Source organism: Notamacropus eugenii, chromosome 5 (assembly GCF_028372415.1).
Source record: "Notamacropus eugenii isolate mMacEug1 chromosome 5, mMacEug1.pri_v2, whole genome shotgun sequence".
NCBI classification, from domain to species: Eukaryota; Metazoa; Chordata; class Mammalia; order Diprotodontia; family Macropodidae; genus Notamacropus; species Notamacropus eugenii.
The window spans coordinates 273,110,557-273,127,860 of NC_092876.1; the positions used below are offsets into that span (position 1 = coordinate 273,110,557).

The window sequence follows — 17,304 nt, forward strand, 5'->3', positions numbered from 1 at the left end:
TTTGACAGTTACTTTTGTTAACTGTATTTCCCTCAATCTTATATCCCCATTTATTCTATTCTCTTTCTTTTCACCCTGTCCCTCCTCAAAATGTTTTGCTCGCTCAATCTGCCATCCCTTCTATCACACACACCCCCCTTCTCTTATTCCTTTTCCTCTTATTTTCCTGTAGGGTAAGATAGATTTCTATACCTAATTTAGTGTGTATGTTATTCCTTCTTTGAGCCAATTCTCACAAGAGTAAGGTTTACTCACTCTCCCTCACCTACCCCTTTCCCCTACACTGTAAAGCTTTTTCTTACCTCTTTTATGTGAGATAATTTATCCCCATTATACTTCTTCCTTTCTCTTTCTCCAAGTACATTCCTCTTTCAACCCTTAATTTTTTTTAGATATCAACCCTTCATATTCAACTTCTCCCTGTGCCCTCTGTCCATGTATAGTCCTTCTAACAACCCTAATAATGAGAAAGTTCTTATAAGTTACATATCATCTTCCCACATAGGAATGCAAAGTTTAATCTTATTGATTCCCTTGTGATTTTCCTTTCCTGTTTACCTTCTTATGCTTGTCCTGAGTGTTGCATCTTGAGTCTTGCAACTGAAAGTCAAATTTTCTATTCTTCTCTGATTTTTTCATCAAGAATGCTTGAAAGTCCTCTATCTCATTGAATATCCATTTTTTTTTCCCTGAAGGATTATACTCGGTATTGCTGGAGAGGTGATTCTTGGTTGTAATCTTAGCTCCACTACCCTCTTGAAACCCTCCTGTCTATGGATCCATGAAAATTGAATTGTGTCTTTCTGACTACTTGCAATATTTTCTCCTTGACCTGGGAACTCTGGAATTTGTCTATTATATTCCAACCTACCTTAAGGTTCTAGAATATCAGGGCAGTTTTTACATGATAATAGCTTGAAAGATGATGTATAGGCTCTTTTTTTGATCATGGCTTTCAGGTAATTCAATAATTTAAAAATTATCTCTCCTGGATCTATTTTACAGGTCCATTGTTCTTCCAAAGAGATATTTCACATTGTCTTTTATTTTCATTCTCTTGGTTTTGTTTTATTGTTTCTCCATTTCTTATAAAGTCATTAGCTTCCATTTTCTCCATTTCAATTTTTAAATATTTTTAATTAAATTTAATTAATTTATTATAATTAATGAAATTATGACACATGATATATGATAAATAATGTGATTATAATTAATTAAATTAGTTTTAATTCAATTTTTTGAAAGAAATTTAAATTTTTTTCATTGAGCTTTTGTAGTTCATTTTCTATCTGGTCAATTCTGTATTTTAAAGCATCATTCTCCTTGTTGATTTTTTTGAAGCTTTTTTTTTCTTACCATTTGGCCTAGTCTGTTTTTTAAGGTGTCATTTTCTTCAGCATTTTTTTTTGTATCTCCTTTATCAAGCTGTTTTCTTATTTTTCATGATTTTCTTGCACCTCTTCCCACTTTTTCCTCTACCTCTTTTACTTTATTTTCACATTCCTTTTTGAATTTTCAATGACCTGAGACTGTATTGATAATCCATTTTTGTTTATTGTTAATGCAATTTTGCTTCTTAATGGGAATATCTTTCCCATTCATTAATAGGCCTATGTGACCTGATTAAGTGACATGGAAGTCTGAATCACATAAGTCAAGTTGCATGCAACAGGAAGGGATGGAACAGGAAGGATAGAATAGGAAGAGGTGGAGCAAGAGCTGAGAGTAAGATATTCAGAGATTAATCAGAACTGAAGGATGCAGGCAAGCAGGCTGCTAGATGTGAGTGAGAGAAAGGCATTCTGTTTAAGGGAGTCTGTTTGCAATATGTTTAAGGGAGCTGATTTGTGGGAAGTTTAACAGAGGGAAGGCTTGGGGCTTCTGTTGTCCTCTGCATTCTTATTGTGTATAGATTTTTTTTCATTACTATGATGGATTTGGTTTTCTGATATTGGGATTTGGCTTTCTGGTGTCTGTATAGATATTTTGGTTCTGTCTTCCATGTGGAGAATCTGTTGTATTTCACGATTCAGTATTGTGTCTGCATATTCATGGCTGCCACAGGCACTGTGAATATCATGTAGGTGCTACAGAGACCAATTCATATTTTTCTTTGAGACTTTGGATGTAGGAACTTTGATTCTGTTGTCTTCTTCTAAGTGTGTGTTTTGATCTTCCTTGTCACTGTAGTAACTTTCTATAGTCTGAGTTTTTCTTTCCCTGTTGTTTGCTCATTTTCCTAGGGTTTTACTCAATTTTTAACATCTTGTTAAAGTGGGACTCTGCTTCCAGGGTGGAAAGTGCACTGTCACAAGCTTCTGGTGTTTTGTTCAACTGTTTTCAGAGATACTGCTAGGGACCTGTAAATTTTGAGATCTTCCAAGATGATATGATCTAAGGAGAGGTGTTTAATAATCTCCTGGCCTATGCTCTTGTCTGTGAGTGACCACAAGCACTCTTTTCTGCCCTGGAACTGTGAGGAGGGTTCCCCCTTCACACCCATGACTAAGACCTACATCTGAGTATGGGAAAAGCAACAGAGTCCTGCCCCAGTGCCAGCAATCTCCTGTAATTGCTTTCTAATCATATGTTTGATCTCTTTACTGTCTGTGGACTGAGAACTCCAGAAGCAGCTACTGCTTATACCACTGCCACTGCTGATTCAGTCACTTCTAAGACCTACTCCTAGTTTGTTTTGGCTGGAGCTATGATTCTGTATCGCACTCAGGAGGCATAGATCTTTTCCACTGATTTTCTAAGTTGTTTTATGCTGGAAAATTATTTCACCCTCATTCTTTTGTATGTTCTGCCACTCTCAGGTTCATTTTCAAATGTTATTTTATAGTTGTTTTGAAGAGAATTTAAAAGAATTTGAGTCCCAGCCTTTTTTCTGCCATCTTGGTTCCACTGGTCACATCAGTTTTTTATCACTTTCCATTCTGAAAGCCAGAGTAACTAACCCTACAGGGCTACTTCTCAACTTACCCTCATATTACCAGATTGAATCTTTAGAGTGCAATGTGTACTAGTCCTCACAGGGCCCAAGGGGTAACCTGAGTGATTAGATACGGTTTATAATACTGTTTCTCATGAACCCCTATCTACTATGCTCTCAATATTATTATCCAACCAGAGTTAGTAAGTTTTTAGAAATGAGTATTTGCTAATGTAATATAGCAAAAAAAAAAATTAATACAAAACGTTCATCCAAAACTCTTGGCACATTCGCCCATAATCACGCAGAATGTCTCTGGAAACAGTGGGCAGAGAATACATATCACTAAAAGTCTCAGAGTTTACTATTTTTGAATGGAAATCATTTTTTTCCCTTCTTGGAGTTCTCATGAGGTTTTCCCTCATGAGATATCTATAGCACTTTCCTGGGTTCTGAAGGTTAGAACTTTCATTGAATCATGAAGGTTTGATTGTTTCCTTTCCCCAAAATGTAAAGGTCTTGGTACATTTAGTTTGTCCTCATTCTGGTCCCATTTGTATACAATTTTTATTACCAGTCCAGTCTCTCTAATGGCATAGACAACACTGAGGAGGGAGGAAGGAATATGAGACTCCTGGGCTCACTTGTTTTTCTGTCCCCTGGCTACAAACACACAGATCTGATTTTTCAATGTGCTCCAAAAGCTTAACTGGTTTCTTTTTCAAAATTTCTCTAATATACCTAGGTGCATAGGAGTGTATGTTGTGTGAGTGTGTACTCATGGGCATGGGTGTGTGCATGTGATTCAATTGATTCCAATACATGAGTCACCTGACTTTATCCAATGATTTGAAGTATGGCACTACTTGAAACTAGTTCACACATTTAGTTGCAGGTTTGAATCAATAGAGGTGTCTAGGAATCATTCACACTTGGTTTACACATTTTATTGATTCTGTAATTCCATTTAAAAGACATTCTTTTAAAAATTATTTATTTTCAGTTTTCAATATTCACTTCCACAAAATTTTGAATCTCGAATTTTCTCCCTGTCTCCCCCCACCCTCCTCCCCCAGAACAGCATGTGTTCTGATCTGCCTTCCCTTCTATTACATCATCCCAACCCCACTTAACCCCTTCCCTTCTATTTTCCTGTAGAGCAAGAGAGATTTCTACACCCCATTATCTATCGTACTTTCTAGTTGCATATAAAAACAATTTTTAACATTCATTTTTAAAGCTTTGAGTTCCACATTCTCTCCCTTTTCCCTCCCCATCTACCCTCATTGAGAAGACAAGCAATTTGATATAGGTTATACATGTGCAGTCATGCAAAACACTTCCATAACAGTCATGTTGTGAAAACCTGACTATATTTCCCTCTATCCTGTCCTGCATTCCATTTATTCTATTCTCTCCTTTGACCTGTCCCTCTACCAAAATGTTTGCTTCTGATTGTGCTTTCCCACAATCTGCCATTCCTTCTATTATCCCCCCTCTCTTATCCCCTTCCCCCCTGCTTTCCTGTAAGATAAGATTAACTTCCACACCCAATTGAGTGCATATGTTATTCCTTCCTAAAGCCAAATCTGATGAAAGGAAGGCTCACTTATTCCCTCTCATTTTCGATTTCTTCCCCTCCATTGTAATGGCTCTTTCTTGCCTTTTTTGTGTAAGATGATTTACTACATTCTACTCCCTTTCTCTTTCTCCTAGTACATTCCTCTCAACACTTAATTTTCTTTGTTAGATATCATCCCTTTACATTCAGCTCACCTTGTATGCTCTCTCTCTCTCTCTCTCAATATATATATATACATACACAGACAGACACATATACATACATACTTATGTATATATGTCTATGTTCATCCTTCGTTGCCAAAGAAGACCATGGTATCAGAAAAATGATGACATGACTTGCACTTGACTTTGTTTTGAGTGAGGGAGGGCTGTGCAGGTCACCAGCCTCACTTCTCCTCCAGAGCCATCTGAATCCAGTGACCAGATATTCATCAGGATGATTGGAGATGACCCAGTTGGGGTTATGTGACTTGCCCAAGGTCATACAGCTAGTGAGTGTCAAGCGTCTGAGGTGAGATTTGAACTCAAGTCCTCCTGACTCCTGCACTGGTGCCCTATCCACTGCACCACCTAGCTGCCCCAATGTATATGTGTATACACACACACACACACACACATATATATGTATACATACACAATACATACATATATGTGTTTATATATACATATATATGTGTGTGTGTATATATATACATATATATGTATATGTGTGTATACACATACATATATTCCCACCAACTATCCTAATAGTGAGAAAGGTCTCATGAGTTCCAAATATCTTTCCATGTAGAAATGTAAATAGTTCAACCCTTATGATTTCTCTTTGCTGTTTACCTTTTCATGCTTCTCTTGATTCTTGTATTTGAAAGTCAAATTTTTTATTCAGCTCTGGTCTCCTCAATAAGTATGCTTGAAAGTCTTCTATTTCACTGAAGTTCTATTTTTCCCTTAAAGTATGATACTCAGTTTTTCTGGGTAGGTGATTCTTGGTTTTAACCCTATCTCCTTTGATCTCTGGAATATCATATTCCAAACCCTTCAATTCCTTAGTGTAGAAGATGCTAAATACTTTGTTATCCTGATTGTATTTCCACAGTACTTGAATTGCTTCTTTCTGGCTGCTTCTAATATTTTCTCCTTGATCTGGAAACTCTGGAATTTGGCTACAATATTCCTAGGAGCTTTACTTTGGTGAAGTCTTTCAGGAGGTGATCAGTGGATGCTTTCCATTTCTATTTTATCCTCTGGGTCTAGAATATCAAGGAAGTTTTCCTTGATAATTTTGTAAAAGATGATGTCTAGGGTTCTTTTTTTGATCATGACTTTCAGGTAGTCCAATAATTTTTAAATTATCTCTCCTGGATCCATTTTCCAGGTCAGTTGTTTTTCCAATGGCATACTTCACAGTGTCTTCTATTTTTTCATTCTTTTGGTTTTGTTTTATAATTTCTTGATTTCTCATAAAGTAATTAGTTTCCACTTGCTCCAATCTAATTTTTAAGAAATTCAGTGAGTTTTTGGACCTCTTTTTCCATTTGGCCCATTCTGCTTTTTAAGGCATTCTTCTCTTCATTGGCTTTTTGGACCTCTTTTGCCGTTTGGGTTAATCTAATTTTAAAGGCGTCGTTTTCTGAAGCATTTTGGGTGGTTTCCTTCAGGAAACTGTTGACTCGTTTTTCATGATTTTCTTGCATCACTCTCATTTCTCTTCCCAATTTTTCCTGTACTTCACTTACTTTATTTTCAGAATCCTTTTTGAGCTCTTCCATGACCTGAGACCAATTCACATTTTTCTTAGAGGCTTTAGATGCATGAGTTTTGGCTTTGTTGTCTTCTTCTGGTTGTATATTTTCATCTGCCTCATCCCCAATGATGTAAGAAAATACTTCTTCCCTGAGAAAGTAAGAATGTATAGTCTGTTTCTTTTCCCTTGTTTGCTTATTTTCCCAGTCAATTACTTGACTTTTGAGCTCTTTGTTAAGTGTCAGGCTCCAGAAGGAGCCTCTACTTTAGCAGTGGTTGCTGCCACCCAGGAGCTAGGACCCAGGTTGGGTCAGCATTGGGGCTGGGGCCCAATTATACTCCCTTCTCAGCTAGGTGAGAAACTGTTTCTAATGACCTTCAAAGCTGTCTTTAGTATTTGTGGGTTGGAGAAGTCTGGAAACCACAGCACCCACCAGTAATTCAGTCCCCTAAGTCTTGCTCCAGCTATGTCCATGTCTGGCACAGCCCATGCTGGACTGCACTCCACTTCCAGCTAGATGTGATAGACCCTTCCTGTTGATCTTCCAGATTGTCTTGGGCTGGAAATTTGCTTCAGCTTGTCATTTTGTGGCTTCTGCTACTCTAGAACTTGTTTAGAGTCATTTTTTACAGATTTTTTTGAGGGGTTTGGGGTAAAGTTTGAGCAGGGTCCCTGCTTCTACACCACCATCTTGGCTCCACCCCATAAAAGACATTCTTACCCGAAAAAGGTATCAAAACAAAGATAATGTTGTTAGTTACATTAATTGAAGCTTGAAGGTGATAAACCCTTTTTGCATCAGACTTGTTCACTGTTCACCTGTGGTCTTGGATGGGGCAAATTTCCAGCTCCTCTCTGTCTTTCCCCAACTTTTTCCCATTTGTGTAAATTATTCTTATTTTCTCTCATACAAATGATATTGCTTCACTTATATGGGACCATAAAATTTAGTCCATGAAGTATTAATTCAATTTTTCCTGTTTCCCTTCTGATTCTTTAAATTCCCTCAATTCTCTTGACACTTAGGTTTTTTATCTCTTGATGTTTTTTCTTTGTTCTTTCTTTTACCCCTCAGTTCAATCTCCTTTTTCAAACATTCACCTATAAACGTGAGAGAATTTATTTCATCACTTAATCATTTTCTAAAATAATTTTACTTAACTTACCTGAATTCTGTTATTTGGTATATTGGCAAGATAAATATTCTGTTCACATGTGTTATACTCAGGTAGTATGCTGGAGCCAGCCAACTCTACCTGGCTCATGAGCTAATTGTTAAATTTTCAGTGTGAACATCTACACCTTAGAAATGACAGTTCTTATTAATGAAGGTTAATTTATTGCTGTGCATATTGTCTGAACTTAAGAAAGTGTTAATTATGTAGATTAAACTTAGAAACATAAATACGTATATTCCTCCAACCCTCCCTAGAGCTCTGCTTCCCAGTATACCCTGTATTACTCTGTAAATATTGCCTGAGTTCTACAGGAATGAAGTTGAAATCTCAGAGAATAAAGTCATCACCAGACTAGCCCTGGTCACTGAAAGTTAATAATAATTATGATTATAGGCATTTATATAGACTTTGAATTCATTTGCACCTAAAAATATCCCACATTGTAGCTGTAACTGATTTTGCAGAAATTTATCAAATGCCTCTTTTTGAAAGTCAATCTTTTCTCATTGATTATTAGGCTCAGTTTTGCAGGATATACTATTTTGGGTTGCAACTTGACCCTTTTTGCTTTTCAGAATATTCTCTTTAATTCTTTCCTCTGATTTCTTATAAGTGGTATAATCCTAGATTATTTGAAATAGCATTCCCTCATACTGGTTCCCCATTCAGGTAGCTGTATCTACTCACAGGTTGCTGAACTCTTCCTTTGTTGCTGAAGAAGATCATGCCATCAGAGAAATGATAATACAACTTGCACTTGACTTTGTTTTGAGTGAGGGAGGGCTGCGCAAGTCATCAGCCTCACTTCTCCTCAGGAGCCAACTGAATCCAGTGACCAGATATTCATCAGGAAGACTGCAGATGACTCAGGATGCAATGGGAGACGTTGGTCCCTTATGCAGCTCCTCCTCTCCTGTCTGTTTCCCTCTCCCCTTCCTTCTCCTCTCCAAAGGAAGGTAAACTTGAATGGCCAGAAGATGTCCAGTTAACTTGGGTTTCACTGGTTATATTCCTTTCCTTTTCTTTCATCTTTCCTTTCTCAAAACCTTAGACTTACTCTGAAGCTCATACACTGGAGGACACTAGGCCCCACTGTTGCTGTTTCTCTCCCAGCCTGATGTCCTCCTTTTCTTCTATGCCTCATTAAAGGGTCCATCCCCTGGCTACTTCTTAAAGAAGCCTAGTCACTGAATGGGCATTACCTCATCTTAAGTGAGTTCCTGAATAGACCTGGCATAAAGGGTCTATAAGGCAAAAAGCATTTATTAAACATCTGCTATATGTAAGGCACTTTGCCAGGTGCTGGAGAGAGAAAGATAAAATGTCAAGTCTTCTGAAGGTAGTTTTATAGCAAAAAAGCTGACAATAAAGTCATCCCTCAGTAGTTTATTGATTACAACTATTGGTGTTATTGTTATCTAGTTGTTCAATCATGTCCAACTCTATGTGACCACATCAATATTGTCCCTGGGATTTTCTTGGTAAAGATCTTGGAGTAGTCTGACATTTCTTTCTCTGGTGAATTCTTATTCTGAAGATGAAGAACTGAAACAAATAGAGATTGTGTCACAAAGCTAATAAAGTGTCTGAGGCCAGACACAATTTTTAGCTCAGATTGCACTGACTTCAAACTTGGTACTCTATCCACTGCACCACCTAGCTGCTCTTAGTGATTCCTAGGGCAATGATTGTCAAATTCTACTCATATAGAGCATAAGTTCCATCAGGTCTTGCCAAATTGGTGATGGACTGAGTATGTGTCACTTGAGGACCACTCTAGCTAATTTCAAAGAATCTCTTTACTAAAAAATTAGGCATGAACGTCAATATTGGTTTATCCAAAGCAGCACTATTTGCTGATCCTTAGTAACTAACTTACGGAGTAATTCGACTTTGTGTCCTAAGGAAATACCTCTAATACTGAAATGGATCTGTGATATCAATGCTATGACTATTCTTCCCAGTGATATCTGTTTATATTTGTTCATCCTAGGTTATTCCTGTGCATATGTTTCAGCAAATTTACAATAGGCAGCCCACTCCAAAATACTAATAAAGAATTTACAACAAAAAAATCATCAAGTTGCAAGCAAGGAAGTTACAAGTCCATATTCTTTGACAAATCACAGCACTGAGTATTAGAATCGAACATTTCTTTGGTTTTCAACTTATCTTTTTAGAGTTATTAAATGGTAAAAGTCATATAAAAGTACAAAATCCATTCTGGAATGGAGGTTCTTTACCTGAGGCTCATGAATGTGTATTTGAAAAAAAATATTATATTAACTGTATTTGTAATAGGATTGAGTTTCCTTGTAATCTATGTGTTTTATTTTCTACATCTGAAAGAATTATTCTCAGAACAATGCCCAGGATTTCACCAAGCTGCCATTATATTCAAGTTACCAGTTTCTACTCTAGAATGTTATGCTTAAAATCTCATGTATCTCTCTCTCTCTCTCTCTCTCTCTCTCTCTCTCTCTCTCTCTCTCTCTCTCTCTCTCTCTCTCTCTCTCTCTATATATATATATATATATATATATATATATATATATATATATACACACACACACATAAAATCTTTGACTTTAAAGGTTTCTAAATCTTGAAGCTAAAACTTGAAGAATTTTAGAAACTCTCTAGGCCAAACTCCACACATATTTTACAGATGAGGAAAGTGAGATATGTAGACTCAAACTCCAAGATCAAACATTGATTTAGTGCCTTAGCCTTAGAGACTAGTACCTGTTTCTACTGCCCTGTGACATGAAGAAAGTACAGTCATGACAAGATGATTACTTTATATTAAAAAACAAAGGGAACAATTTCCCAATAGTTATAAACTCTACAAAATTCCCTCGATCTTTCAACCTGAGCAAAGCCATCTTTACTTCCTTGTTGCTTAGTGTATATACTAGGGGGTTCAGTATGGGTGTGATAGTTTGGAAAATGGTTATAATCCTATCCATAACATGTTTTGAGCCTGGTCTTAGATAAATGATGAGACCAGGCACAAAGAAACAGAGGACCACAATGCAATGGGAAATACAGGTCTGGAAGGCTTTGTATCTGCCCTTTGCTGTATGAATCTTCAGGATAGCATGAAAAATGGACAAATAGGAAAGAAAAACCAGGAAGCAACATGCAGGGGTCACCACACCAATGTTAACAAAAGTCTCATTGACTGAGATATTTGCACAGACCCCTTTGAGAATGCATCACAAAGGCAATGCTCAATCTTTTGGGGGCCACAGTAGGGCAGGTTGAAGGTCAGGGTAGTCTGAGATGCTGACTAGGGAGCATCCCTGAGCCATGTGCCACCAGCTAGAAGGGGTTTTCCCGCTCATCATGGCAGCATAACACGGGGGATAAGAGATGGCCAGCTAGTGGTCATGGGACATGTCTGTATAGAGAAAACTCTCTGTACCCCAGATGATGGAAGAAATACAGTTGGGTCACACAGCTGTGAAATGAGATGGCCTCCAAATTTTGGGAGAATAGTGCCCATGAGTGTCTTGGGCACAGTAACAATAAAGAATCACATGTCGATGAAGGAAAGGTTTGCCAGGAAATAGTGCATAGGAGTGTAGAGGTGGGAGTCTACCTTGATCACCAGCAGGATGATAAGGTTCCCCACCAAAGCAAGTGCATATATCACTAAGAAGATCCCAAATCAGGGTGTCCCCAACTCAGGTGTATAGGGAATCCCTGTGAGGATTAATGTAGTCATGAAGCTCTCATCCTGTCTTTCCATTAGACAGTGGACTCCTCTTAAAGAAGGAAACATCATTCAATCAATAGACAAGCATTTTAAACACCTACGAGGCATTGCACTAGGCATTAGAAATAGAAACAGAAAAATAAGAATAATTCCTGTAATCAAAAATTTTATACCATCTTGGAGAAAATAACATGTAAAACTCAAATTGTAGCAGGGGATGAGAACTCACCCCTCCTTTTATCTTCTACACATCCATTTTACTCATTTTCTTATAAGATTCTAAGTCAATAAAGGGATTTTTAAAAATACTCTCTCGACTAAAATTGGAACAACTCTCTCATTACTTAATTAGTTCTAGGCCACTACTCCAGTTCACTAACATTGTGTGTTAAATTTACAGCAGAAATCTTTTCCCATAGCTTTTTTCTCATTTCAGTTCTAAGATCCCCTAATCTTCTAGGCTTAAATAAGCATGAATTTATTATATACAATTTATTAGGAATGCAATGAATGATAAGACAAAGACATAAATAATTATTTATAATGTATGAGGTCTGAGAAATATCATAGCCATTATCACTTCTGGCCATCTCTTATATATCTGACTTTTCATCAATTCAGAAAATAAAAGACCACATTTCATGTCTCTCAGAATACCAATTAAAATTTCTTATGAGTGATCCTTTTCATTTTTCTTCAAAAGATAAGTTAAAATACTTTTCTTGAGAAAGAATCTCCACTATAAAGATAGAATACAAAAGGTAGTTTAAAAAATTAATACTTCTCTGGATTGAAATTGAAAGCATCTTTGGGATGATTCAGAATCAATGTTTGAAATTTCCTGTTCTCCCTTTTCTATCCCTGTTAACTTTGAAAATTCCTAGGCATCTGATCTGGAGGAACAGAAAAAGATAGTAATGGTAAGTCATGAGTTTGATAAATGGTAGAAATCAGAAGTAAGAGGAATGTGATGGGAAAGGTAGGAACCATAAGGAGTAGAACAATGGCAAAATATCTGGAAGGTCTACTCCTCATCTTGCATGGCATAGATGACTCACAAAGAGACCTGTACAGGTTTTTGCAGACAGTGAATGAGGAGATTCTTAAAATAAATGGTATTGCTGAATACCTGATAAAGCATTGACAGAAGATTTGAAAGCAGAGGAGAAAAACATACAGAAAGGCAATAGACAAGAAGGCATCAGAGGCTAGTTAGAAAGAGAATGGAGGAGGAGGGAGAGAGAGTATCACTGTCACCCTTCTTTGTAAAGAAAGGACTTTCCCAGAGGAGACTTCATATTAGGGATTATAAATTACTGGGAATATGCATTTGACATAAATTGAACTGAGTCACCAATAGTTTCTGGGTTTTTTATCCTGATTCATTAAATAAAATTATTCCATAATATTGCGAATTCCATACACAGTTAGCAATTATAAGTTTCTGTTATGTTTTCCATTATCAGGGAGACTTGGATGCAAAAGTTACATATATTTTTTATTAATAAAAGTCTGAAATTGTAAAGCACAGAGTGAAATAGTCAATTTGATATGTGACAATTAAATGCCAGAGAAATTCATGAGAGCAAACAGATGAATGTCTGTGAATATAAATAAAATATTAAAGATCAAATAATATAAACTATTCTTATAAGACAAAGGCATTTGAGGCATCCAGTTATTACATAGAAAACGGACCTAGGAAATTTCATATCATGTCTGTGAGTTTTCTGATCTCAGTGTCTATCCTCCGGTATCTCATGAAAAATGAAGCTAATAATGTTTGTACTATGTACCTCACACTATTGTTGTGAGGAAAATGATTCATATACATTAAAGAACTAAACCAATGTGATAAATATGTGTGTTAAGTAAATAAATAATATAATCTTGAGTGCCTGAATACATTGATATGATGCTTCAGAAAATAAACACACAGAAACCATTATCCTATTTTTGTGCAAGGCCACATGACACTTGTATTTAGAATTCTGTGCCCTGAGTCTGATTTGCTCTAACTCAAGATAAACATACTGGAGATAGAAAGCATGTCTGCAGCCAGAATCAGCTAGGCATTGTTGAGTTTGGTTCCCAAGGATAAATTAAAAAGATTAAGAATCCATGGATGTGTGATGGCTGAGAATAGTTAATGCAACATTCATAAATTCATGATGGAAATAGGCTGAATATGTACTTGGTCATTAAATCTTTACATATGCTCTGTATTGCACTAGATACCCACTCCTCAAATTAGAAACAGAAATCAAAGTCATAAAATAAACTAGTTCTTTGTATAATGGGTATAAATAATTTTCTGAAAGTCATTTTCCTAAGAAAGTTTCTTAATCTGAAATATAAATGGGTTCTAAAGGAATTTAGATCAGTTTCTGGACATTGAGAGTTGAAATACAGCTTTGAACTCCTTTAACCTAATTTATTATTAAGCATATGAAGAAACAGAAGTTCAGTGAGGTTAAGTGATTTGCCCAAAGAAATTCAGTGACAATGACAAGAGATAACTGAGTTCAATGTCACTAATGCAGAAATGTATTTTGTACAAGTATATATATATTTGTATTGGAACTTATATTTGTGCCTCTTCCATGAATGAGGAAGTAAAAGGTGAAAGGGAGGGAATTTAGAACTAAAAATAAAATAAAATAGAATTTAAAATTTTTTTTTAATCCTATTATATAAAATGTAATTGGAGAAACTTTAACAAAACCCTAATCCTAAATGCCCCTTCATAATGCCACCTTTCTGATGCACATCCTCATCATCTCATGCCTGTACTATTGTGACTGACTTTTGGTTCGTCTCCGTTCCTGGTTTTTCCACATTTTCATCCACCCACCACTAACTTGTGAAACTGATCCTCCTAACACACATTTATAACCGTGTCAGTCCCCTACTCAATCAACTATAGTGACTCCCTACCACTTTGGAAGTCTAATATTAAATACCCTGCTTGGCATTCAGAGCCCTTCAACACTTGATCTGTTTTTACTTTTTTCAATCTTCTTACACCTTACAAGCCCATGGGGACTCTATAAATCAATGGCACTACCCTGGAACTGTGAGGAACACAAAACATTCCATCTCCCAACTCTATGCTTTTTTACTGACTGTTCCCAATGACTCGAATTTTGTTTCTGCCGCCTGCCCTCCATAGTTTCCTTTAAATCCCAGATAAAATTGCATCTTCTATGAAAAAGGTTTTCTTAATATCCTTTAAAGCTATTGTCTTCCCTCTATTGGTTATCTCACTTTTATCATGTATGTATCTTCATTATACATAGCTGTTTGCATCTTGTATCCTCATTCTTGAAAGTAGGTATTGTACAAGATTCGGGGAAGATTGCAGACTAGGTCAGAAAATTCCAGGCTCTCCAAATTTCCTCATAGACAGAACAAAGCCTTAAAATGAATTTGGAGTGGCAAAAATAAAGAAATAAAGCAGTTGTCCTCCTAAGACAACTTGTCAGAACCTCAGGAAAGATAGGACCTCAAGGATTTGAGGCTGGCCAGAGTGAAATACCTCAACTACCTCAAGACTGACTCTACTGAATCAACGAACACTAGGTCTTGGGGGAAGCTCAATTGGAAACCAAACTAGGCCTCAAGAACTTTCACCTCACAGCCTCTGGAACTTTCACCTCACAAAATTTTATCTGACAACAGTGTGAGGATCAGAGGACTGAGTGGAGGATGACTGAAGGACTCCCACTGTTTCTAGAAGCCAGGTCAAGTGGTGGTGACCAGATATGGTCCCAAGCTATGGTTGTGGGTAAAGAGGATCCCAGTGATTGTGCTACCACAGAGAGCAAGAGTATTTTTGAAACAGTTTGCACAGGAACCCAAACTGCAACTTAGGGGAGGAGAGGAGTTCCTGAGGTTGGGTCCACTGACAGAATTCAGAAAATAGTGGTAAGATGAACCTGAGGCCTGGTGCACAATTACCTACAGTGTGGGATTAAAAAGTGATTACAATAATAAGTTGCTAAAAATAAAATAAAACAAAATAAAAATGAATAAGCAGAGGAAAAAGAACCCAACCAAATCTAGATACTGTAGTATAAAAGAAGATCTGGGTTCAAATTCAGAAAGAGGAAAATAGTGAGGTAAAAAAGCCACTCTTACCCCAAAAGAGTAACATCAGATAGTCTCAAGCCCAAAAAGAGTCCTTGGAAGAATTTTAAAAGGACTTCAAAAATCAAGTAAGAGCGATTAAGGAAAAATTAGGGATAAGATAAAAGCAATTAACAGAAATTATGAAAAGAAAGTTAATCAAATGGAAAAAGAAGTCCAAAATCTTAAGGAAGAAAATAACTCCTCAAAAACTAGAATTGAGCAAAGGGAATCAAATGATGTTATGGGACACCCAATAAATAGCAAAATTAGAAAAAAAAAAGAAGAGAATCTGAAACACTGTATTAGGAAAAATAAACTGATCTGGAGAACAGATCAAAGAGACACAACATAAGAATTGTTGGGCTGTCTGGAAGTTACAATAAAAAAAGAATCTTGATATAAGATTACAAGAAATTATTAGGGGAAACTGCCCTGACATTATAGAACAAGAGGGTAAAGTAAAAATAGAGGTAAAATCTACCAATCATCACCTGAAAAAGATCCAACTAAGAAAATTCACAGGAATGTCATAGCCAAGTTTCAAAGCTTTGAGGTTAAGGAGAAAATATTGCAAGCAATAAGAAAAAGAATTCAAATACTGTAGAGATTTAATCAGCATTTCACAAGACTGAGAAACTTCTCCACTAACAGATCATAGGTCTTTGAACATTATATTTCAAAGAGCAAGAGGTGGGGTTCAACCGTGAATAACTTACCCAACAAAGTTGAGTATAATTTTGAATGGGGAAAAAAATTACATTTAACAAACTGAAAGACTTTCAGGTATTTGTAACAAAAATGGAAAAGTTAATATACAAGAGCCAGAAGAGTAGAAGAAAACATTAAAGAGTAATTATAAGGGATGAATTAAGGTCAGGCTGTTTACTTCTTATATATGAAACTCCATAGGATTTAATATTGGTTGATAATTATGGATACTGGAGGTTATGAAAGAAAAATGTAGTGAACTAAATAAATTCCAGAATTAATTAAAAAGGACTTAGAATACATGATATTCTAAAGTCATACTTATAGGCTCAAATTTGGGTCCGACAATTCAAGCCTTTAAATGTCTTTCACATATCTGACAAGTAAGACTAATGCTAATATCCAATATTTGTCAAAAGGAGGAAAAATATCCAGCTTAGTACATAAATACTTGAGTAACAGGACATTCACTTTAGTGGAAAAATCCAAGTTTCTCATATAATCACTCTTCAGTTATGTCTTCAGTATTTTTTATTTCAAAAACCTTGGTTAGTTCAGCTGTTTGAACTAGTTTATTCTTATTCTCAGCATACATCATCTGTTGTTCAGGTTTACACCCAACAAGACTAGAGAAAATAAAACACAGAGGGTATGAAACTCTTCCATCATCATGTTGATATTTATAACTATATACAATGAAGCGAGGTTGTCATTCAGGCAGTTCATCTTTTAAGTTCATCAGGTGAAATACCCTCATGCTTTTCATCCAGGACTACCAGCCATTTATCCTTGTCAATCTTCATTACAATAGCAGCAGTGTTAGTTTCATTGCAAAAACAAAACTTTCTCAGTTTCTCCACTAGATCTTCAGCAACATCACAAACCACCAGAGATTCACTCATTTTTCTTCCAGCTAGACCACCTCCTCTTACTTGATTTTAAAATCCTTTTTGAGCTCTTCCGTAACTTGAAATCAATTAGTATTTTTTTGAGGCTTTGGATGTTCTTTGATCTTCACAACCACCTGGAAAGGTAGGTTCTATTTTTATCTCCATTTCATAGATGAGCAAACTGAGGTAAACAGAGGTGAAGTTACTTGCCCAGTCACAGTGTCTGAAGCTAGGTTTGAACTTATGTCTTCCTGATTCCAGATCAGGTGCTCTATCCACTATGCCACCCTAGGTTCCCCCCTCCCCCCGACCCCATATATATTAGAAAGCTTCAAGTGTTTTTTCCTTGAAAAAAAAAGACAGACAAAAGGAGGTAGCTTTTTGCATATTTATTGCCAACATACTATGGATAT

The 17,304-nt window shown here is 36.3% G+C and overlaps 2 pseudogenes; both read right to left on the reverse strand.

Annotated features, from left to right (window-relative positions):
* Positions 1-10,236: 10,236 nt before the first annotated feature.
* LOC140507867 (olfactory receptor 10G9-like) lies at positions 10,237-11,220 on the reverse strand (annotated as a pseudogene).
* A 5,253-nt stretch (positions 11,221-16,473) lies between these two features.
* On the reverse strand, positions 16,474-16,942 carry LOC140509171 (glia maturation factor beta pseudogene; annotated as a pseudogene).
* Between the last annotated feature and the right edge of the window lie 362 nt (positions 16,943-17,304).